The 24630-nt window shown below is 41.6% G+C and overlaps 1 long non-coding RNA gene across 2 annotated transcripts; it reads left to right on the top strand.

Annotated features, from left to right (window-relative positions):
* Positions 1 to 800: 800 nt before the first annotated feature.
* Positions 801 to 3202, top strand: LOC124273697. 2 transcript variants are annotated; one of them, XR_006897719.1, is made up of 2 exons: positions 801 to 1914; positions 2495 to 3202. It is a non-coding gene; the product is annotated as an uncharacterized LOC124273697 (long non-coding RNA). The 2 variants fall into 2 exon arrangements; XR_006897718.1 differs by having other exon boundaries at positions 801 to 2133.
* The last annotated feature ends 21428 nt before the right edge of the window (positions 3203 to 24630 follow it).

Below are 24630 nucleotides of genomic sequence, written 5' to 3'. Positions count from 1 at the left end.
CAATATTTGTGCTGCCTTCTGTGGCTGTGACTGTTGCTTTGAATGTCAGGTTAACTGTTAGCCTTCCTGTGATCAATATTTCATGTGCTGCCATCTAAGTGGCTGTGACTGTGTGCTTTGAATGTTGCTTTGAAGGTTAACTGTTAGCCTGATTCCCCAAGTGATCATTATGGAGACATCTGTATGTATCATCTAAGTGTCAACTATCATCTACCTTGTGTGGCTGTGACTGTTTTTGAATTGGTTAACTTTGAATGATCATTATGGAGACATCTGGATGTATCATCTAAGTGTCAACTATCATCTACCTTGTGTGGCTGTGACTGTTGCTTTGAATGTCAGGTTAACTGTTAGCCTGAATCCCCAAGTGATCATTATGAAAACATCTGGATGTATCATCTATCATCCAGAATAAAGGCATCCCAGGGTGTTGTGAGTATAAACAGAGTTCAAGGACAACAGGGATCTTGACCTGTTGTTATGCTGGTGAATATTTACATTGTTTACCTGATAACTATATACGTGTATTCTATACTACCCAGCAAAAGTTTAGACTCACTTAAGAACGCACTATATATCATGTATATATATATGGTTTACATCGCAGATGAATTATGCAGATGAATTGCACGAGCATCATGCATCAAATTGCTGAAAAGTATGTCCAAATATCGTGCACGTGCACAGCTGCATTTTGGTGTAATGTGTAAAATTTGCAAATGATTTATTGAACTCATGAAAATAATTTTTTCAAAGTTACGATTTTTTTTTACGATACATCAGTTCATGTGTAAACAGTACCTTTAAACAGTATGGAATGTTTTGCAAAATCTAGTTTTGAACAGTTGACTGAAGTAAGTGGCTACATGTACACTAGTGAGTCTAAACTTTTGATGGGTAGTATACAACACATGGTGCTGCATTGAGTACAGCTGTCTGTGAGCTCTTCTCTTGTATCCATGCCATGCCTTTTAGAGTCGTTGATTTTTATGCATATTTTATTTTTTGTCACGGGTGTATATTTTATGGAATCCAACTTAAAACACGGAAGTGTTCATGTGTTTCCCTCCATGTAACAATATCCGTCTGACACAGTTATACATTTTCCTGATACATTGCTTCATATTTGTTTGGTACTGTTATATGTTTGTATGACCCAGATATATCTGTGTCTGACATGGATATATATGTGTCTGACCCTGATATATGTGTTGGACCCGATATATATGTCTAATCCTGATATATATGTGTCTGACATGGATATATATGTGTCTGACCCTGATGTGTGTGTCTGACCCTGACGTATGTGTCTGACTCTGATATATGTGTCAGATCCTGATATATATGTGTCTAACCCTGATATATGTGTCTGACATGGATATATGTATCTGACCCTGATATATGTGTCTGACACGGATATATATGTGTCTCACCCTGATATATATTTTCCTGACACATATATGTGTCTGACCCTGATATATTTGTCTGACCCAGATATATATGTGTCTGACCCTGATATATATATGTCTGACCCTGATATATATGTGTATGACCTGATATATATGTGTATGACCTGATATGTGTCTGACCCTGTTATATATGTCTGACCCTGATATGTATGTATCTGACTGATATATATGTGTCTGACAGATATATATGTGTCTGACCCTGATATATATTGTCTGACCCTGATATGTATGTGTCTAACCCTGATGTATATTTGTTTGACCCAGATATATATGTGTCTGACCCTGATATATATTTGTCTGACCCTGATATATGTGTCTGACCCAGATATATATGTGTCTGACCCTGATATATATGTCTGACAGATATATGTGTCTGACCCAGATATATATGTGTCTGACCCTGATATATATGTGTCTGACCCTGATATATATGTGTCTGACAGATGTACATGTGTCCGACCCAGATATGTGTCCGACACAGATGTATATGTGTCTTACACAGATGTATATGTGTCTGACAGATATATATGTGTCTGACACAGATGTATATGTGTATGACAGATGTATGTGTGTCCGACACAGATGTATATGGGTCTGACAGATGTATATGTGTTTGACCCAGATATATATGTGTCTGATACAGATGTATATGTGTCTGACAGATGTATATGTGTCCGACACAGATGTATATGTGTCTGACAGATGTATATGTGTCCGACAGATGTATATGTGTCTGACAGATGTATATGTGTCTGACAGAGATATATGTGTCTGACAGATGTATATGTGTCTGACAGATGTATATGTGTCTGACAGATGTATATGTGTCCGACACAGATGTATATGTGTCTGACAGATGTATATGTGTCCGACACAGATATATATGTGTCTGACAGATGTATGTGTGTCCGACACAGATGTATGTCTGACAGATGTATATGTGTCTGACAGATGTATATGTGTCCGAGACAGATGTATATGTGTCTGACAGATGTATATGTGTCCGACACAGATGTGTCTGACAGATGTATATGTGTCTGACCCTTACATACAGATACTACAGATACATACGTGATGCATATGACTTGTTTGTATTTACTTGTAGGTATGATTCATTCATATTGGTTCGTGCATGTGCTGTGTCCATATTGACACAGCATACATTCACCTGAAAACATAAACCTGAAAAATATGACTTCTGGCTCATTGCATATACACATACTAAAGTAGGGATATTTTGATGAGATCTTTACGCAATTGTAGTACACCATATCAGGGTGTAAGTCAGGGTGTGAAAATCTACTTCGAAATGTGTCTAAGTACGTACAATAAACTAGGTGTTATACATTGACTTGTGTGTTTCTCTGTTTACTCACCAGCTTCTAGAATGCCGATCAAACTGTTATACCGACCTGGTTGTAATCCTGAGACATATCAGATTAACCCTTCATGTTCTATTGTAAGGTGTCAGAAGAGATTGTCAGCTATTTTCATCAGTTTCACGAAACGTTCAATCGTTATTGGTGCTAATGGTTCCGGGACTAACTTTTACACGGAAGCCCACATGGGAGTACGTGACAGAATACCTCAAGTGATCGAGTCACAGTACAAATATGGCTGTCAGATAATCCAGTGATTGTTTCTTGTAGAGCCCTGACCTGTTAACGTTAACGGTTAACTGTATACAAGTATATATTGTATAAACCGTTTTGCTAATAAACATGCTAAAAGGATGTGAAAAGAATGGGGTGTTTTTTCTTTTTAGAGGCAAATTAATTCAAAGTTCGTAGTCATAACTGGTCATGGTTTGAGTGAGTGAGTGAGTATGATTTAAAACCACATTTAGCAACGCTCCAGTGAGTGAGTTTTAGTTCACGCGGCTTTTAGCAACATACAAGTAATATCACATAGTGAGTTTTAGTTTTATGCCGCTTTTAGCAACATTCCAGCAGAGACCATATAATAGATCTATTATATGGTCTCTGATTCCAGCAATATCACAGTGAGTTTAATTTTACGTCGATTTTAGCAACATTCCCGCAATATCAGATATATAGTGAGTTTTGTTTTACGCCACCTTTAACAACATTCCCACAATATCAGATATATAGTGAGTCTAGTTTTACGCCGCTTTTAGCAACATTCCCACAATATCAGTGAGTTTTAGTTTCCCGCCGCTTTTAAACATTTTAGCAATATCACATAGTGGCACACCAGAGATAGGCTTCACACATCGTATCCATGGCCACTGATGTTGCGAACTCTTTGACTACCAGGCTGCCCAGCTTGCAGAGGAATCTTGCGGAAAGTCCACATTATTATACGTTCCCAATATTTAACAATAATTAGATGCCTATTTTTTCTTTAATTTGTTGACGCTGATAAAAACCAAAGTTTGGAAAAATACATGTATTAAATTGTTAGCGTAGATATGATTTATGCTTATACCTAACAAGACAATGATGATGTATCTATAAATAGCCCTTGCCATTTACACGTGACCAAACACGCCCACATCAGAGAATGTATCTATAGTATGACCAGAAATTATTGAGAATTTTAGGAATATGTTTAATTGGATTTCTAGTATAAACAACATTGACCAGCTATCAAGTGCTTGGTTTCATTCAAGAGAGACAACTCCGTTAATCCTTTTCATTAGTTTGTGAAGAGTTATCCCCCTTTGTTTACTTGCTAGCAGACGACATTTTCAGTGATCCTCAGTATGGATGATTTAGAGAAGAGGACGTTGATTTTAAAGTATTATAACAAGGAAATCAGATCAGCTAAAGTGATTTCAAGTAGAACAGGCATCCCTTTGTACACTGTTTATCGTGTTTTGAAAAATATTGCAAATGCATATGGCACTGAGCACTAGGGAGGCGCAGCTAAGTCCAGAAAATTGACTGTCGGTGACAGAAGGCGGCTTGGTATGCTTGTTCCTAAAAACAAACGAAGGAGTTTAGAAAACTTAAGGCTGGATATGATTCGTAGAGGAACTGTGGTTGTCTGTAAGGAGACAATTAGAACTGAGCTGCATGCAGTGGGTTGGCAGAAAAGTCGAGGAATTCCATCACCGATCATGACACCTGAACAAAAGGAGCGAAGGTTTGAACTGTCGCTTACAGCATAGAAATTTTAACTGGGACAATGTGATTTTCTCAGATGAAAGTTCTGTGTGGCTGTTTCCTAATACACTGAAATTCTGGACCAAACAAACTGAAAAACCTTTGTATCAGCGCCCAAAGTACAGTCCGAAATTTAACGTGTGGGGTGGCATATCTGTGTTAGGGGCAATTTTGTGTATTTGAAGGGAATATGAACAGTGAGCGGTACACATATATTCTCGGGGACATTTACTTCCATCTGCTCACGTGTTCTATGGAAATATTTGGATTTTCCAACAGGACAACGACCCAAAACATCGTTCAAAGCATTCACAGGCCTGGTTTCGGACCCAAAATATGGCATGATTAGATTGGCCAAGCTATATCCCTGACCTAAATCCAATAGAAAATGTTTGGGGACTTAGGAAGGAAAGTGTCAATAAGAAAAATCTGACAAATATTGCTGAAATGAAAGAAGAGGTGGTCCGATATTGGGACAGCATGGACCACGACTTTCTAACTTCTTTGATCAGTAGTATGCCCCGCCGCATTGAAGCCTGCATTGCTGCCAGTGGTGACTTGACAAAATACTAACTGTTCACCTGTCTTTGAATCTGGAGTTATTCACATTTAATACGTGAGTAATGAGTGAAAAAAAAAGAAAAAATTACAATCTTTAGAATTCTCAATAATTTCTGGTTGTACTGTATAAACTAGTCTGTCGCACTTAACGGCCTAAACGCGCCGACATGTTCGGAAACACCTACCAAGAGCGCCAGCCTGGTGCTGCTGATGCCACAGGTGGGACTACATAGGTTGTATGCCACCTCGTCACAATGGCTCAGTCCAGTGCTTTAGGGCTAGTGGATGTGACTCTTCAAAAACATCATCTCCTCCTACGATGTGGAAACTATTTCAGAGGACGTTTTCAAGTTAACAATTAAGCAGTCAGGGAAATACCTGAAGAGTAAAACCACCTTATCCCAGCCTTATGACCTACTGGCACGGACAACCAGGCTCATCAATTAGCATGCACGTCATGAACAGCCGGGGAAGTTCAGTACACATCTGTTTCTGTCTTATACTGATAACGAGGACAGACATGGCACCGATTGCATCCACAGCAAATTACATCAGACTTCGATCTGATCAGTGACAGTGCTTGCTGGACCCTGGACCTTTGCCTTTGCCTAAATATTATCGGAATCTGGTAATATTTCCGTCTACCAAGATGCAGCCTGAGATGGATCACTTTGGTTTCTGCCAGCATCATGCATCCCCTCAGTTGATGAGCACACAATCCACCCTACAGAGTCCAGAGTCGAGCATGAGACATCTGGGTTTCATCTGCAGCATTTAGGACCAGTTCCTCAAGATGCAGGAAGATGTCCAGTCAGTTTACGATGTCTGCCCAGGATCTACCCATGCAGTGCAGCCTCTCATACAGCAGATACATCAGGACATCCTGGAGCCAATGGAAAACAACATGCTCTCTCTGCATCTCACAGCTCCATGGAGGATACAACTGACGACTACGATCCACCAACCGTTCCCAAATCTACTTATCAGAAGTTCCTGAATTCCCCTAACAGCTTGGTAAGTCGAACAGAGAAACGTCCAGGTGCGACGAGCCCAATGTAAGCGACGACATGTTGTATCAGGACGTGAGTCAATTCTTGCCCAAGCTTAGAAACATAGACTCCAAGGGACCCTGCACCATGAGTAGGCAGTCATTCCAGAGGAGGCCAAGGTAGAGGCGCGTCGCCATTCTCGTACTGGAATCGTCACAAGTCCTTTCGTTTCTACAAGCTATTGACTATGCTTTTATCTAGATATAACAAAAGACGGGGTAAATCCGTGGAGTGGAGGAGAAGAGGTTCAATTCGCACTTCTTACTCAATCTCAGACATTATTATTATTATTATTATTATAGGATACTAATATAGCGCACATATCCACGCACAAGTGCATGCTCAAGGCGCTGGTATTTTTTCCCTCGATCATTGGATGTGAATCTCAACGGCACATCTTAATATCAATCTCAACTCTCTGGGGAGCATACAACTCTTGCAGCCACTAGGCGCACCGAATTATTGCGGCTTTCCCATCCGTACGAGGTACCCATTCACAGCTGGGTGGGCTGGGACTGACTGGACTTCACGTTGCTGTACCCGCAACTAGGTGTTTGCACGTATTCATGTTGCCACCATCTGGTCATATACCAACGGATTCTTGGGTTCTTTTAAGTGCACAGGGTTGTGTACTGTACACTAGCGGTTGTGACAACACTGAAAGAGTCTGCACACAAAGTTGACTCCAAGGTTTTTACACCCGGTCACAGGTGGGCTCGATCCCGGCACCTCATGCTCGCTGGATCACTAGCCTGGCGCCTTAGCCAGCTCGCCCACCGTGCCCAGACATGGCACCATGGAAGGCTATAGATCAGCACTAGTCTCAGTACTGCATCATGGTTGGATCTCATTAGATACTCTACAGGTATTCTACAGGTATTCACCAGGTACTCTATAGGCACAAAACAGGTACTCATTAGGTACCCACAAGAGATGTAGTATTTTTACTGGAATATTACAACCTATATTCCATAAATGGAATTGTCAGTTGATCTGTCAGCTTTAATGGAATCTTCACAAGAACCCACGTCTAATGCTACATTACTCCATTAAACATCTTCGAACAGGACGGCTTTTCTCCAGTGTCCATGGTCACTGCGGCCAGTGTCTCAGATCAAACACGCCATTGATGTTTGCTCAGTTATTCAGTGACGAGTCCAAGATCGTTTAGGACTCTACTGGAATTTATAGCAAAAATTCAGTCATTTTCCCCTGCGGCACACGCAATTCTCGATGTCTGCCTTCAGGAAACAGGTTGGTTAATCTGACAGGCTGCTGTGGCCCATCAGAGCTCAGAGATATTACATTAACGATCTCAAGACCACAGAAATCATAGACAACGCCTATTCGTTTCACATAGGTCTTTGTCAGAAAAAGGACATTAAATACGACTATTGGAATGGCCACCATTGCAGACATCTATTGTCAAGAACAGCTCTTCACGCGAATATGTGGAAACTGAGCTCAAGCTACAGTTCTGGTTACATGCAATCCAGTCTCCTTATAAGAAGAAGTGGTCAGTTGTATTCGACAATCCGTTTTTCTCACTTCTGGTTGCATGATCCGTGACAATCCGGGTTAGAATATTGATCTTCAGCAACATTTGCTTGTCGCAAGAGAGACGATCGGGATCGGGTGGTCAGGCTCGCTGACTTGGTTGAAACTTCTCATCATATCCCAGTTGCATAGAGCGATGCTCATGCTGTTGATCACCGGATGGTCTGGTCTAGACAGACCGCCGCTATATATCTGGTATATTGCTGGAGTGCGGCGTTAACCAAGAAACAAACAAACAAACAAACAAACAAACAAACGTCTCCTCTCTTGAGACTACGTACTAACCCATTTTTGGTACGCAGAATTTATGGGTCTAATTAAAGGGTGTTTTGGATTCTGAATGTTTCCAATTTGGTACATAGATGTAACATTTAAACAAAACTAATAGTGGAAGACCATTTCTTAAATGCCTAATCTTGAACTCAATATTTCCGCACGTTTTATGATAATACATTGATACAATTCCCGTTGTTGGAACTGGAAGGTTTGTCATTCTATGTTTGAATACTATTTGTTTCAAGAATAAAAATATCACATCTAAAATATCAAATATATATATATATATATATATATTTAAATAAAATTTAATTTCAACTAGCTTTTGAACCTTGAATCAAAGTATTTCGGGGATTTGGGGGAGGGGCGTTGACACCCCTATTCCACGCAATGGCACACTCCACCCAGCTCTTCCCACACGCCTATCAGGAATATTGACTAAATAATTGATAAACAGCGATGGATATATCTTTGAGAGATGTCCTAGACGAAATGTACAACAGTTATCATGTTAGTTTATTTCCTGAAAAAGAAATCAAGTACTAGTAGTTGAGGCGTGCAAATATTGGTTGCTATAGCTATTACCATATACAAAACGGTTTGTTTACCTTGGTTACCGTGTTTCGTAACGACTGCGCTGACATTATATATTCTTCAACATGCCGTCAGTGTCTCCAGCGTGGTATTTCTGTAATGGCAAATCAGGTGACTTTCGTGATCGTAAGTACAATACGGCTACAAAGATAAAAACGTCCGGGATTCAGAATAAAATCGATCTTGAATAAATACTGATCTTGGCGTTAGTCAGTTTGTTTACTGGGGATATTTTCAAAGTGATTATTGTGTAATTCAAGGCGTTGAATTGTATCTCACTTTAGCCTGGCATTTACATAAAACCATATTGTTGAAATGTGTCAGTTTGCCAGCAACGCTATACAGGACACTTGTGTAACAACATTTTTATTTCGTTTAGAATTGTTTGTGTATACTTACATCGCCATATGAGTATTTCGTTTGCGTAACCAGAAGGTCGAAGTGTTATGGAAATGATTAAAGCGATCTATTGTAGTGTTGGAGCACTCTGACCAATAAGGCGTCGAACACGACCCCGTGGCGTGACTGGCGAACGGTTTAGCTGCGGAGCTACCCCACTACCTCTTTATTATAGATGCAACGTGTGATGATTAATTGAATGTAAATAGTTTGTTCCGAAATAAGCCCCAAATGAATAGTTTCTAAGGTGAGGTGAGGTGAGGTGAGGTGAAATTGGATTTAACGTCGTGCTTGAGAATACTTCGCTCATATGACGACGTGCATGCGTGTGTGTGTGTATGTGCGGCTGCTTGTACTAGCCCAGACTTAAGCTGGTTTTATAGTGCTAGCCCACTGAGATACCATGCCGCAGTGAAGCATGAATACCCCACTCAGACACATTATACTGACTCCGAGCCGACCAGTTCTTGTTGTACCCATTAATGCCGAGCGCCAGGCAGGGACCAACAAGTACCATATTTTAACGTCTTTTGGTATGACGCAGTCAGGGATCGAACCCGCGCTCTAACCACTACACCACGGAGGCTTTCGAATAGTTTCTGAACAGTTAGGAGGTTTATTCTGCTTAGAAAAAAACAACAGTCGTCAAAAGTAATGCGTCAATAGTGAAAATCGACAGGATGTTTTAGAATAGACTGTAATACATATTTTGCTGGTATTAGCCAGGAAAATATATTGATTCCAAAAGAGACCCCCTTGCCCTACAGAGAACATGGCAACACCCTAATTCCTTGTGCAATGGACTTGTGCTTGGGGTTATGTTTTAGGTTGGTAGCAGGCCGAAGTTGAGTATCATGTCTATTGATGTCAAACCTCAATAATTTCCACTGCCATTTGTATTACTTATTACTCTGCGCAAAAACAAATAATGACAAAAACGTTCCAGAAACGTCTCCATGGTGCCCCATGACTGCATCCCAGATAGCACTCAGACGTTGGCCCAACGTTGGCAATGGTTTTGCCAACATTGCCAACGTTGGCCCAACGTCCGAATACTATCTGGGATATCGTCAAACCCTTTATCGCAATATTCTATTGTCCGATTAAAAACAAAACTCACCGTGTTGAGGTTAATTGAACCAACTCAAAAATAGATGGGCAGGAAATAGAATACGAGGTTAATAAAAAAGAATCTATTTTCTCGTCTTGATGTGACCTGTGAATGTCAAAGGGGGTTCATGCCGAGAAGGAGATTGATGAGAGGGATGCAGTGAGATTTCACAAACGACCCAACTCGACTCATTACCACGCCAATTAACTTCTAATTGAGATTTTGTTTGAAGTCGGAAGTCCACGAAGCCCAGCGGTGTCCACTTGCTGATCAATGTTTCATATGCGGCGTTTGTTTTATCTCAGTAATTTGGAGAATTAAAAAGATAATTAAAACACAGTAGAAAGATAGATCTGTGTCATTAAATCGATTGGCCCGTGTTAAGTTCTCTCATTGCAGTAATCAGAGTTACATAGCGTCCTTCACCTGGATATCTGCTTAGGGTTTATTAACTGAGAGTTTCCTGACCGTCGCTAACCCAGTATCTCCTCTAAGAATCAAAGTAGCATCGCGCACCGAGTATCAGAGTAGCGTCTTTCACCTAAAGTAGCGTCTCTATCCTGAGTATCAAAGTAGCATCTCTCACCTAAAGTAGCGTCTCTCACCTGAGTATCAAAGTAGCGTCTCTCACCTGAGTATCAAAGTAGCGTCTCTCACCTGAGTATCAAAGTAGCGTCTCTCACCTGAGTATCAAAGTAGCGTCTCTCACCTGAGAATCAAAGTAGCGTCTCTCACCTGAGTATCAAAGTAGCGTCTCTCACATGAGAATCAAAGTAGCATCTCTCACCTAAAGTAGCGTCTCTCACCTGAGTATCAAAGTAGCGTCTCTCACATGAGAATCAAAGTAGCATCTCTCACCTAAAGTAGCGTCTCTCACCTGAGTATCAAAGTAGCGTCTCTCACATGAGAATCAAAGTAGCATCTCTCACCTAAAGTAGCGTCTCTCACCTGAGTATCAAAGTAGCGTCTCTCACATGATAATCAAAGTAGCATCTCTCACCTAAAGTAGCGTCTCTCACCTGAGTATCAAAGTAGCGTCTCTCACCTGAGTATCAAAGTAGCGTCTCTCACATGAGAATCAAAGTAGCATCCCTCACCTAAAGTAGCGTCTCTCACCTGAGTATCAAAGTAGCGTCTCTCACCTGAGTATCAAAGTAGCGTCTCTCACCTGAGTATCAAAGTAGCATCTCTCACCTAAAGTAGCGTCCCTCACCTGAGTATCAATGTAGCGTCTCTCACATGAGAATCAAAGTAGCATCGCGCACTGAGTCTGAAAGTAGCATCTCTCACCTGAGTATCAAAGTAGCATCTCTCACCTGAGTCTCAAAGTAGCATCGTGCACTGAGTATCAACCTAGCGTCTCCCACCTGAGAATCAAATTAGCATCGCGCACAGAATCTCAAAGTAGCGTCTCTCACCTAAGAATCAAAATAGCATCGCACATTGAGTCTCAAAGAAGCATCTCTCACCTGATAATCAAATGAGTATCGCATCGTCTTCCATCCGGGTATCACCACTGCATCTCAGTCTAGTGTATCATCACATCGCCTTTCATTAGGGTATCATCACTACATCTCACTAAGGGTATCATTACTACATCTTACTAAGGTATCATCACTGCATCTCACTAAGGTATCATCACTACATCTCACTAAGGTATCATCACTGCATCTCACTAAGGTATCATCACTGCATCTCACTAAGGTATCATCACTGCATCTCACTAAGGTATCATCACTGCACCTCACTAAGGTATCATCATCTCACTATCATCTCACTAAGGTATCATCACTGCATCTCACTAAGGTATCATCACTCATCTCTCATCATCACAAGGTATCATCCATCCTAAGGTATCATGCATCTCACTAAGGTATCATCACAGCTCTCACTCTAGATATCTTCACCGGTATTATCACAGCATCTCACACGAGGTATCATCATCACTGCACCTCTCACTAAGGTATCATCACGTCGTCTTCCATTATCTGGATATCGTCGTCGGGGTATCATCATCACTGCATCTCACTCGAGGTATCGTCATCATCGTCTTCCATTAGGGTATCATCTGCATCTCTCGAGGTATCTCACATCGTCTTCCATGCGGGTAGCATCACTGCATCTCACTCTAGGATATATCGTCTTCCATGCGGGTAGCATCACAGCATGTAACTCCGGTATTATCACAGAATCTCACTCTACTCGGGTATCATCAGCATCGTCTTTAATCCATCCGGTATCATATCTCACTCGAGGTATCATCACTGCATCTCACTCTAGATATCATCACATCGTCCGGGTATCATCCATTCGAGTCTTCCATATCACTGCATCTCACATCTAGGTATCATCACAGCATCTCACTCTAGATATCATCACATCGTCTTCCATCCGGGTATCATCACTGCATCTCACTCGAGGTATCATCACAGCATCTCACTTTAGATATCATCACATCGTCTTCCATCCGGGTATCATCACTGCATCTCACTCTAGGTATCATCACTGCATCTCACTCTAGATATCATCACAGCGTCTTCCATCCGGGTATCATCACTGCATCTCACTCTAGGTATCATCACAGCATCTCACTCTAGAGGTATCATCACATCGTCTTCCATCCGGGTATCATCACTGCATCTCACTCGAGGTATCATCACATCGTCTTCCCTTCGGGTAGCATCACAGCATCTCACTCTAGGGTATCGTTAAATTGTCTTCCATCCGGGTGTTATCACTGCATCTCAGTCTAGGGTATCGTCACATCGTCTTCCATCCGGGTATCATCACTGCATCTCACTCTAGGGTATCGTCACCACATCGTCTTCCATCCGGGTATCATCACTGCATCTCACTCAGTGTATCATCACTGCATCTCACTCAAGGTATCATCACACCAACTCACTCGAGGTATCATCACATTGTCCATCCGGGTATCATCACACCAACTCACTCGAGGTATCATCACATTGTCTTCCATGCGGGTAGCATCACTACATCTCACTCTAGATATCATCACATCGTCTTCCATGCGGGTATTATCACTGCATCTCACTCTAGGTATCATCACTGCATCTCACTCAATGTATCATCACATCATCTCCCATTCGAGTATCATAACTGCATCCCACTTTAGGGTATCGTCACATCGTCTTCCATCCCGGTATTATCTCAGCATCTCAGTCTAGGGTATCGTCACATCGTCTTCCATCCCGGTATTATCTCATCATCTCAGTCTAGGGTATCATCACATCGTCTTCCATGCGGGTAGCATCACTACATCTCACTCTAGGTATCATCACATCGTCTTCCATCCGGGTATCATCACTGCATCCCACTCTAGGTACCATCACAACATCTCACTCTAGGTATCATCACATCGTCTTCTATCCGGGTATCATCACCGCTTCTCACTCTTGGGTATCACCCCTGCATCTCCCTCTAGGTTATCATGACTGCATCTCACTCTTTGGTATCATCACTGCATCTCCCTCTAGGTTATCATGACTGCATCTCACTCTTTGGTATCATCACTGCATCTCACTCTTGAGTATCATCCCTGCATCTCACTCTTTGGTATCATCACTACATCTCAGTCTAGGGTATCATGACATTGTCTTCCATCCGGGTATCATCACTGTATCTTTCAGTCGTGGATTATAATATACCATTCGGGTACCATCACTGCATCTCACTCTTGGGTATCATCACTGCATCTCCCTCTAGGGTATCATCACTGCATCTCACTCTAGGGTATCATGACATTGTCTTCCACCCGGGTATCATCACTGTATCTTTCAGTCGTGGATTATAATATACCATTCGGGTACCATCACTGCATCTCACTCTTGGGTATCATCACTGCATCTCACTCTAGGGTATCATGACATTGTCTTCCACCCGGGTATCATCACTGTATCTTTCAGTCGTGGATTATCATATACCATTCGGGTACCATCACTGCATCTCACTCTTGGGTATCATCACCTGCATCTCACTGTATCTCTAGGGTATCATCACTGCATCTCACTCTAGGGTATCATGACATTGTCTTCCATCCGGGTATCATCACTGTATCTTTCAGTCGTGGATTATTATATACCATTCGGGTACCATCACTGCATCTCACTCTTGGGTATCATCACTGCATCTCCCTCTAGGTTATCATCACTGCATCTCACTCTAGGGTATCATGACATTGTCTTCCATCCGGGTACCATCACTGTATCTTTCAGTCGTGGATTATTATATCAAATCACCCCATGTTTCATGTTCGGATAAAGCAATAGCGTTTTGATATGAAGAAAAATGAAGAAAAAAACCACAAGTCATGAAATATGTTTTATAGTTCATGAAACCACGTTAACATCACCGTCCCCCTGAATTAAAGGTTATATTTAGACCTGATATTTCCTGGCCTGTCGTTCTCTGCAGAGGGAGTTGGTTCGTTATTGATGTTAGTTTCCAACTGATGTCGCCGTGCCTCCACCCACATAATGTCACGCCATAAAAATATGTCAGCACGCATGATGGTGTCCGTGTTTTTATCTTCAACATGATTGCATCTCTTTGATCAAAGCGTTGCCCTTTTCTCATAGCTCTGTGTGTGAAGTCTACGTAATTGCCGATGTAATATTGCTTAAATATTGCTGAAAGATGCGAGAAAGCATATGAAACTCCAGTATTAACAGGTAAAACCCCCAAATTACACAATAATATTTTGATATTGTACGGATCTTGGCATTGCCTCTGGGTAAACGGATGGTCACAAGACCAAAAGTTTATTATCAACGCCCATTATTTGACTTTCAAAGATTTTTCATTCTGGTTTTTCTGAATGACGTAACGGTTCGACTGGATTTGATCGTATGTTTGCAGCAACGTTCTCAAGCTTGCGTCACGTTTTGTCCGTTGGCGTTCTGCCAATATGCCTTGAGCTAGAAATGAACCGAGTCAACGAAGACTCTTCATCGCTCACCGATACGAGATTAAACATTCGCTAAAGTTCTATGTACAGTCACGCTTCTTTGTTCTCACACACTCTGGTGAACTCTCAAAGTGAAGACGGTAAATGAATAAACATGTAACTACCCGCCATTAACATACACTCGGATCCTCTCGGCTTTCCCCGCTACGTATGTCTCGGGTGGCGATGGAGTGGTGAAGCTGACAGCTCTCAGTTAAAACCTGAATCCGCTGCCTATTGTTCATATAACACGGTGGTCGCTTTTAAAAGGCAGGTTATTTTCTGCATAAAGGAAATTAAGATCACATTTTTATTTGAATACAAAAGCAACCGGAAACAATTTAAATGTAATATCAGGTCCCAGACTTCCGTGTAGATTGCACTGCGTGGAATAGTCACGTGCATGAAACAAACTCCAGTATGGATTCCTGCCAGAGATGGCCGAGCTCCTATTTGACAAAGTAAGCATGATGAAAAGGTCAATACATCACCTGCCTAGAATGCCATTTGCCACAATGATGTATGGTATTGATACTTTTGTCATTTTGTTGACAATAACAGCCTTTGATTGGTATTTACATTTAGACCTATATATCGTATACAAAACACAATTCAAATCTCGTGGATGTTGTGGGGGCGTATGCAAAAAAGGACCTGTTGAATGTCTTTCACAGTATGTTCCAGACAGTGCCTCTCAAAGAAGTACGTTATGCCATTGGTGGACAAATCGAGCCAGCTGCCACCCAAAATCTGGCTGTCCGATATGAAATGTTTGTCATTGATCCCACTTACAAGACCTCCGATAGCAGAGGCATTATATGTCAGCATCACTAACAAGAAAAAAGTATATGTTACATGTGACATATAACACAAGCCAACTATGAGGCCTAAAAGAAATCTGTCGAACCTGCATCAGTACCGTCATCTTTGGCAACACCTGATGACATGTCCATCTCTATTGGATTGCAAGGTTCCTTAAATTCCAAACAAAGATATATTGCTTGGTCCAGCAAAAGCACAACAACGTCTCTTTATGCACCAGTTTCGCACACGAGAAACTTGAGAAAACCGTCATCTTCTTCATTGGAGGCATTTGTCACTAAACGTGGTAACCATTTACATAACTGTGGAAAACTATGTAATACGCTGGCCTTCCTCGTTGATAACATCTTTGTGAAATCTGGATATTAGACATTTAGGCAAGAAGTAAGTATCCCCATAGGAACCAGTGGTGATGAACTGATCGCTGATCTGTCTCTGTGCATATGAGTAAACCATGCTCCAAATTATCTGCCGTTCAATGGATGTTAAACAGTCGATCCCCTTCCACTGATGTACCTACCCGAGCTCAACATTAAACCAATTAAACTAGCTCACACCTGGAACAGAGTCACAGTCACTTTGTACATGCTTCGCCATAAAAATCATCAAACCCCACCCACCCACTACCACCACCGCCCCAAGCCAAAAATTATGTACGGTCCCTATTGACACATGCATCAGGTTTTGACTTGAACCAAATGTGGCAACCACACGGACTATTGGACTCCTTCATTTCAGCTTTAAGACGTGACTTATGACAATCCATAAAATTAACTTCCACGCTATACCCTTTTAAGTGAAGATGAGAATATCGTCCCATAGAACAGGCTAAACTCGTCAGCCAATCAGAGTCTGTGCTCTCATTGTCGGTACCATTCTTTCAGGTTACGGAAAGGGACAAGTAGTTACGAATGTGTCGGTACAAGTAAACGAAACATTCAGACTAGCATATCTGATGTCTTCATTACGGAGAAGGATATAATCGAGGAGTTCCGAATGCAGAGACACGAAGCTCTACAACTTATCTGTGGGTGTTTCCCGAGCGCAGCGTGTTGTGGAAACAAAAGTGGGCGAGATACATCAGCCTGTAACGGGACACAAGGTTGATGTAAAGGCCGTCAATTGTTTGTTTGTTGTGGCAGTGTTATTTATTTTGTAAAAATGTTCCAAGTGTCAGCGCGTGTATATCGTCCACAGGGGAATCAGCTCAGAATTAAGACGAACAATACGTTGAACAACTTCTTTAGTTCGGCTATACAGCACATGATAAACAAATACACAAGACAGAAATAATCTGTCAGGCATGAGGTGAGCGGAGTTCCAGCTCAACCTCAAGGCGTTTCCAGCGAGCGGCATTATCCTGATGATGATGATGATGATGATGATTTGATTTAACGCGCGCTTTCCGACATAATGAGTATTCGCACACGGGCCCACCAGGCCAGTTAGTGTTTGATCGAAAGAGGGGTGTTTTGACCCAAAGATATGGAAAACTGAAGGACTCGTCAGGGTTGCATAATAAAATTTGTATGAATTTGAATTTGGAAATTTGCCAGCTCTCGGTCGTACCTACATAGCAGTCGGAATTCCGGACTGGTGACAATATAGATATGGAGATTTATATATAGTTATAGCCAACAATGGACAGACGAAAAGTTAACAATGGACAGGGCCCCGTTCCTCAAAGCGATCGTAGCGCTAAGGTGATCGTAACTCCCATACTTTAACATAGACTTACGACTGTCGTAACTCCCATATTGTAACATAGACTTACGACTGTCGTAACTCCCATACTTTAACATAGACTTACGACTGTCGTAACTCCCATACTTTAACATAGACTTACGACTGTCGTAGCGCTACGATCGCTTTGAGGAACGGGGCCCTGGTAAAGAAACGTGTGTTACTAATTGATGTGATGGCAGACACGGCCAATGGGATGACCAATTAAGGTTATAAGAGCCATACACAGTCATTAATGAAAGTGATAGAGTGGTACGGGTTGGCTGACAAGTCAATGTACAACGCGGTGGTGATGGGGATTAAGCATGGAGATTAGCGTCATATAAATAATTACAAATAAGTGTTACATGTCCTCGCTATACAATGTTTGGACTTTGGAAATATTCTGACGATGACTGTTCTGAATCAGTAGCTGTGACATAAGTATAATACATTGTATATGTCATATTAATGAGTTGCAGTGGTGTGCTATATTTAGACTTGTGCTGGATTTAGACAGGGTTTTGGAATGTACTACAACCATATAGGCATCTCCAATGACATAGGGAACAGTATAGAAAGATCTGGTAGTTTTGTCTTAAGTATATAAGGGGAGTTAACTCTTGCTTCTCATCTCACATTACATCTCAAGTTACAAGTAGATCAGCATTGGGTGATGAACATGAACCAGGACAATTTTGTGAGCTGAATTACTGCAGCTGAGAGGTGAATATTTCTCAAGATTGTATTGCTACAGTGACTGCTCTTGTATTGGTGGCGCGTGGTCCTGTGCTCAAAGCTCAGGGTGCCGTTCCACTAACCGATCTTAGCCCTATGCCAATCGTAAACCCCTAAAATCCCAATCTTAGCGTGACGTTACGATCGGCATACCGTTCCACTTACCAATCTTACTTAAGTCAATCGTAAAGTTAAGATTCAAAGTCTAAGTTGCTCATGACCAACTTAGGATAGCTAAAATCAATCGTAGAGAAACCAAAATGGTGGCTTTCCTATTCTATGTGAAAAATAAGAGCGAGCAATTTCACCGTGAGCGTCCCCTAAAATCCCCCATGAAATGAATTTGTATATTTCTGTGATGTAAACAAACACTGCACTGATATGAAGCCCTACAAATGTCAGGCCAGTCTGACCACTGTCGTCATGGGAACACAACCAAGCGAGTCGGTGTAACATATTTGTACAACAATATTGCAACGTCATGGTTAAGAATAGGGACGGGTCATGAAGTGAACAATCTTCTGAAACAAAAAGATACAAATATGTTTGATTTCACGTGCGCTTATTTGGTGGGGGATTCTAAAGGCAGGCCGCGTGTTATTCAAGACCACTACTGGCAGATTCTACATACGTTATAGAGGATGCCTCGTCACGCCTTGTTTATTCTGATTGACAAGGTTCAGGCACATATTAAAAGCTCTGACACAATTGACATTTTTAAAGTCCAGACTTAAAACCTGTTCTCATTATATTACTTATAATCTCGGCTGTAAATACTCTCGTTTAAATTATCTGTACATAGCGCTTTGAGCAGGCGCACTATAACTATGCATTTATTATTATTATATTATGCCTGATACCCAGCGTTCACACGCACTTGCACCTGAAACCAAGGTGCTCACTACCCTAATATTTTGCTCTAGGTTTTTTCTCCACGTTTACACTTGGTTGGAAAAATACCCATGAAGGCCCGGGTTAGAATATTGAACTTCAATAACCCATGCTTGTCGTAAGAGGCCACTAACGGGATCAGGTGGTCAGGCTCGCTGACTTGGTTGACACATGTCATCGGTTCCCAACTGCGCAGATCGATGCTCATGCTGTTGATCACTGGATTGTCTGGTCCAGACTCGATTATTTATAGCTAAGATACATAGCGTTCACTAACATGAACGCTAGATGTAACATCTTAGCTAGATTATTTACAGACCGCCGCCATATAGCTGGACTATTGCTGAGTGCGGCGTAAATCTAAACTCACTCACTCACTCAGTTGGTTCGTAAACTACTTCCATCATTTGCTAGACTATGCAAAGGGAGATAACTCGTGCCTCGCATTCCTCTATCTCTCGCACGAAAGAGTCTCGATCTAAGCTTGGATCGGATCGTAAGATCGGGACCGCTACGATACGATCGGGTAGTGGAACGGGTGTAACTTTTAGCTAAGACGATTGTAAAATTAGCGTAACTTGCTAAGATTGATCTTAGATAAGATCGGTTAGTGGAACGGCACCCAGGTCACAAATCGGTGAAGTTAAGCAGCGTCGAGCTCGGAGAGTCCTTAGATGGGTGACCGTGTTTGGCAGCTTGACTCCTGAGAGTTTCTAGGACTTGAGTCCTGCCCCACAACGAAGCACATGTGACACATGTGGTCTCACCTTAGACAAGTGAGTTTGTTCAAAATTGTCTCTGATCACCCAGCAGGAAAATGGGTACCCGGTGGAAAAAAGTCATATGACTATAACCTTCTGCTGCCTAACAGGCAGCTTGGGTTATCCGGGGTAATAATGTGCTGTGCCTTGATTGTTAGAGCTATGAGCATACCTAGTGTGGAGTTTGGCGCTATATAAATGGACACATTACATTACATTATTATATAACCTATGTCACAGTGATACATTTGTACTGGGTTGTATTGATTTTGAAGCTAGTTAATTTCAGTATACAGTTGTTAATTAATTGAAGAATGACTGTCTGAAGAATGGCAGGACACCATTACATCACATTCCTCTGTTGTTTGATGATTTCTCACATAGTTCTCTATGGCCGAGTCCGGGGTAACTTGTCAGTTTATAGGAACTGTGCTCACTTACTCCTCAAATCGACTTGACCAACATTGCAATGACCCCATTCATACACAGCTACAGTGGAAACCTGATAAGTAAAATTTCAAGGGACTCGCCAAAATTGTTTACTTATCCAAACTTATAAAATCCTGCAAATGACAACCATATGCATGTACATGTATGCATATGTAACAATGGACCACTTATCAGGGCTGGCCTCCAGTTGTCAGTGTATTGTCAACTGCGTGCTGCCAGCGAGCTGTAACTAGGATGTTTGTTTAGCTGGAGACCGACACGTGCCCCTCATGTCGGATTATGTGGTGATCACTAATTTAGTTATCCAGTCTCTTTTGTTAAGTAATTTACTTCCAGGGACCGTGAGAAGACGTTTAGTTAAGCGGTATTGTTTACTTATCCGAGTTTAGTTAACCGGACTCTAATAGTGATAATTAATGAAGAAACTTGCCGGGACCAAAGAAAAGTGTTTATTTATCAGGTCTGTTTAGTTAAGCGGTCTTTACTTAGGCGGTTTCCACTGTATTTCCTATGGGTAAATAGGTTCAATGAATGAATGAATAAGTTTAGTTTTACGCCACACTCAGCAATATTCCAGCTATATGGTGACGGTCTGTAAATAATCAAGTCTGGACAAGACAATCCAGTGATCAACATCATGAGCATCGATCTACGCAACTGGGATACAATGACATGTGTCAACCAAGTCAGCGAGCCTGACCACCCGATCCTATTAGTCGCCTCTTACGACAAGCATGGGTTACTGAAGATCAATTCTAACCTGGATCTTCTCGGGTCAAATAGGTTCAAAGCTTGACATGTATATTTAATTGCATCCTTAAAGGGGCTGTTCATAAAACTGATGTCTCGTATAAAACTACACGGCTAGAAGTCGTTGTTTATGTAACAATAAAACACTGCAGAGAGCTCAAACCACTAGGGACTTGCCCTTCGTTGTTTATTCTCACTGTCATGTTTTACTGCAAGATAAACAATTCCCCTTTGACATATACTTCGTAAATAATTGAACGAGCTTTCTAAAACACATATATCAATGTCTAAGTACATAATACATAGTAGTACAAGCGGTAAACCATGCAACACTTTGAAGAAAAGAAATGGAAAGGCACCCCAGATAATCCAGAGCACTATAGCTGTTTTTAACCATCCTCCACCATTTGATTGGTTGGCTATTTTTAGCTCCTTGTCAGAACCTCCAACAGAAGACAAACTAGGGTAACGAATAACGAGATTGTTGTTATCACAGTAGAATTGACATTAAATACCTTTGGCATTTGAGGTATATCATGGATAGGGGTTACTGGAACTTTTGGGAGGCTTTGCATTCTCGCACATCTGCAAAGCGGAGACTGCACATGATGCTAGTGATGTTTGGGTGTTTCAAGTAGATCTGTCTGTCAACCCACGCTATCACTTCAGGGTAGGAACACTACATTCCCATCACACTCCGGTCACAGAACCAAAATGGGACGCTATGGGGTATCTCCACCCTCATCGTACGCTGCGTTGGTATTGGCCAATGAATTGATTGGTTTGTTGCTCAGCATTATTCCAGATATATCTGGCGGTCTGTAAATAATCGAGTCTTGACCAGACAATCCAGTGATCAACGTCATGATCATCGATCTACACAATAGGAATACTCTGCCATGTGTCAACCCAAATCAGGGAGTCTGACCACCCGAAACCGTTAGTCTTAGGACAAGCATGGGTTACTGAACACCAATTCTAACCCGGATCTTCACGAGCCAATGGAATTAGGATGTACATCTAATGTATCTTTATTAGAACTCAACAGTATATTGGTTATTTCATTCACCACCGTAAACTGCAAGAAAACTTGCACTCCTATCGATGAAAAGCTGTGTGCGATAATACGACAAACCAATCGGAATGCGCGTATCACTTCAACTACGTCGGTCAATAATCCTTTTGGAATATGGTTTTATTTTACATACGTCTTCTATGTTTAAACATGCACCCAAGGCATAGACACTAGTGTTTAATCATACTGTATATCAACTCAAGTCTGTTGTGTTTTAAATAGCATCTGCAATACGTATGATATGTGAGGGAAATATACGTTGGAGAGTCCCAAGAGTTGAGCCCAGCCGCAGTAAGGGTCACGAGCTGCTATTCGGCTTGTCCCGGAATAACACGAGTTCATCACGAATGGCGTGCCGGTTGTTCCAGCTGTGGGCGAGGGTTGATGGGATGGGATGAAAGAGCTTCACCACCTTTGCTTGTTTACCGATGGAGGCACGCCATGAATCCACATCACGGCATCTGCTGGTCGCAACTGATAATTAGTATTTCAGCATGACAATAGTTGGAGCGCTCCGAACACTATCGGCCATTTCCGCTGAAAACAGACCTCTGTGGTGACTCGTAGCCATTATGCCGGGAATACAGGTTACACACAATCTAATATTTTCCTGTCGACTTCTGTAATAACGTTACATTTTTAGAATCTATTAACCCATCAACAGCTACTACATGTACAGGTGTTTATAGTCTGACCCTAAAGCAGTAATTAAAAATGACTCTATTACAGGAAGTTCAGGAAGCTGTACAGACCAACTCCACTTCCGCAATACCTTTTAAAACGCAAAATTCTTACACAAAATCATCAAATCCCATCTGTCTGAACGTTGAATGCAATGTTATTTAATATCTATAATCGTCAGTTGAACGCGATGGTTTATCGTGTTTAGAGGAATATATCAATTCCATTCGCAAAAGATGAAGTCTTGAGTTGTTCTAAACCTTACTTTAATTGCCATAATCATTATGAGGGCGGTGGGGTAGCCTAGTGGTTAAAGCGTTCGCTCGTCACGCCGAAGGCCCGGGATTCCCCACATGGGTACAATGTTTCATTGCTGGAATATTGCTAAAAGCGGTGTAAAACCATACTCACTCACTCACTAATCATCATGATTACATGTAGACGAAAACAGTCGTAGTGATCCCGACAGATACCTCAGTTACAATTTCCATACAGCAAACTTTCGATGAGTCTATAAAATTAACGCTTGAATTGGTTTCATCATCAAGCCTAGCTCTGACGTCCATTGTTTTTAGTTCTTCTACACAAATCCATGCATTAGCGGAACAGGTGTTTCCAATGACGTCACTTCCTGCCCTGAGGCCAGTCTGGCACTAACTGCAGCACCACTTTACGGTCCGTTTTACTTGTCAGTGGGGTCTGTTTAGCAGGCCCAATAATGGTAAACGACAGGCGTTTCCCGTCAAGGTAAAATCTCACGGTGATCTAATGGACTTAAATGAACGATACAGAACCAGTTCTGCTATTGTGAAATTTGCTTATTTTAGGAACAGAAATAATGCATTTCGAAACACGTTTCCTACATTTTGACATTTACGCCTTTCAATGTTGGCATGTGGGTGGATCATCTGCTATGGCGAAACAACCGCTGAGATCACATATTGATGGCACTAAGGTATGCTTCATTTAAACTGAATAAACGTGGCTTTCGAATTAAACAAGATCAAAAGTTGGACTTTGGTGTTCTTAAAACCTAGAACAACGTATGGCCCTGATCACCACCATTTGTTGTTCGACTAAACGTATTAATGTACGTATGCCATCAGAAGACATTAATTCGTCTAACGTTTACATGAAATTTAACATAGGAGTGAGGTGTTTGAAGATGGTATTATCACGTGCCATCATCGTGTGGGAGGAAGGCCGGCAGCGATGACGTTTGTAGACATTTACCGCGTTGCAGAAATCCAGAAGCTCAGGCATGGTGCTGACGAACCTTAACATAATCAGGCGAACAGGGATTCGAACTCACCATCATAAATTTCTTAATTTGTTTTGGTTGGTTGTTTAACGCCACACTCAGCAATATTCCAGCTATATGGCGGCGGTCTGTAAATAATCGAGTCTGGACCAGACATTCCAGCGACGCAGCTGGGTTACGATGACAGGTGACCACCCGATCCCCTAGTCGCCTCTTACGACAAGCATGGGTTGCTGAAGAACAAATTTATTAAATTAGTGAACAACTTGTTTATTGCAATTAAGATCGTCGTTTTGGTGTGGTTTCTAACTTCATTATGAAGCATGCGAGCACAGAGTATACAAGGTCTTTTTACCTTATTCCACCTGC

This window comes from Haliotis rubra, unplaced genomic scaffold, assembly GCF_003918875.1.
Source record: "Haliotis rubra isolate DU_JTF1 unplaced genomic scaffold, ASM391887v1 Scf183, whole genome shotgun sequence".
NCBI classification, from domain to species: Eukaryota; Metazoa; Mollusca; class Gastropoda; order Lepetellida; family Haliotidae; genus Haliotis; species Haliotis rubra.
The sequence above is the reverse complement of the archived record's forward strand: the minus strand, read 5'-3'. Positions and strand labels throughout refer to the sequence as shown.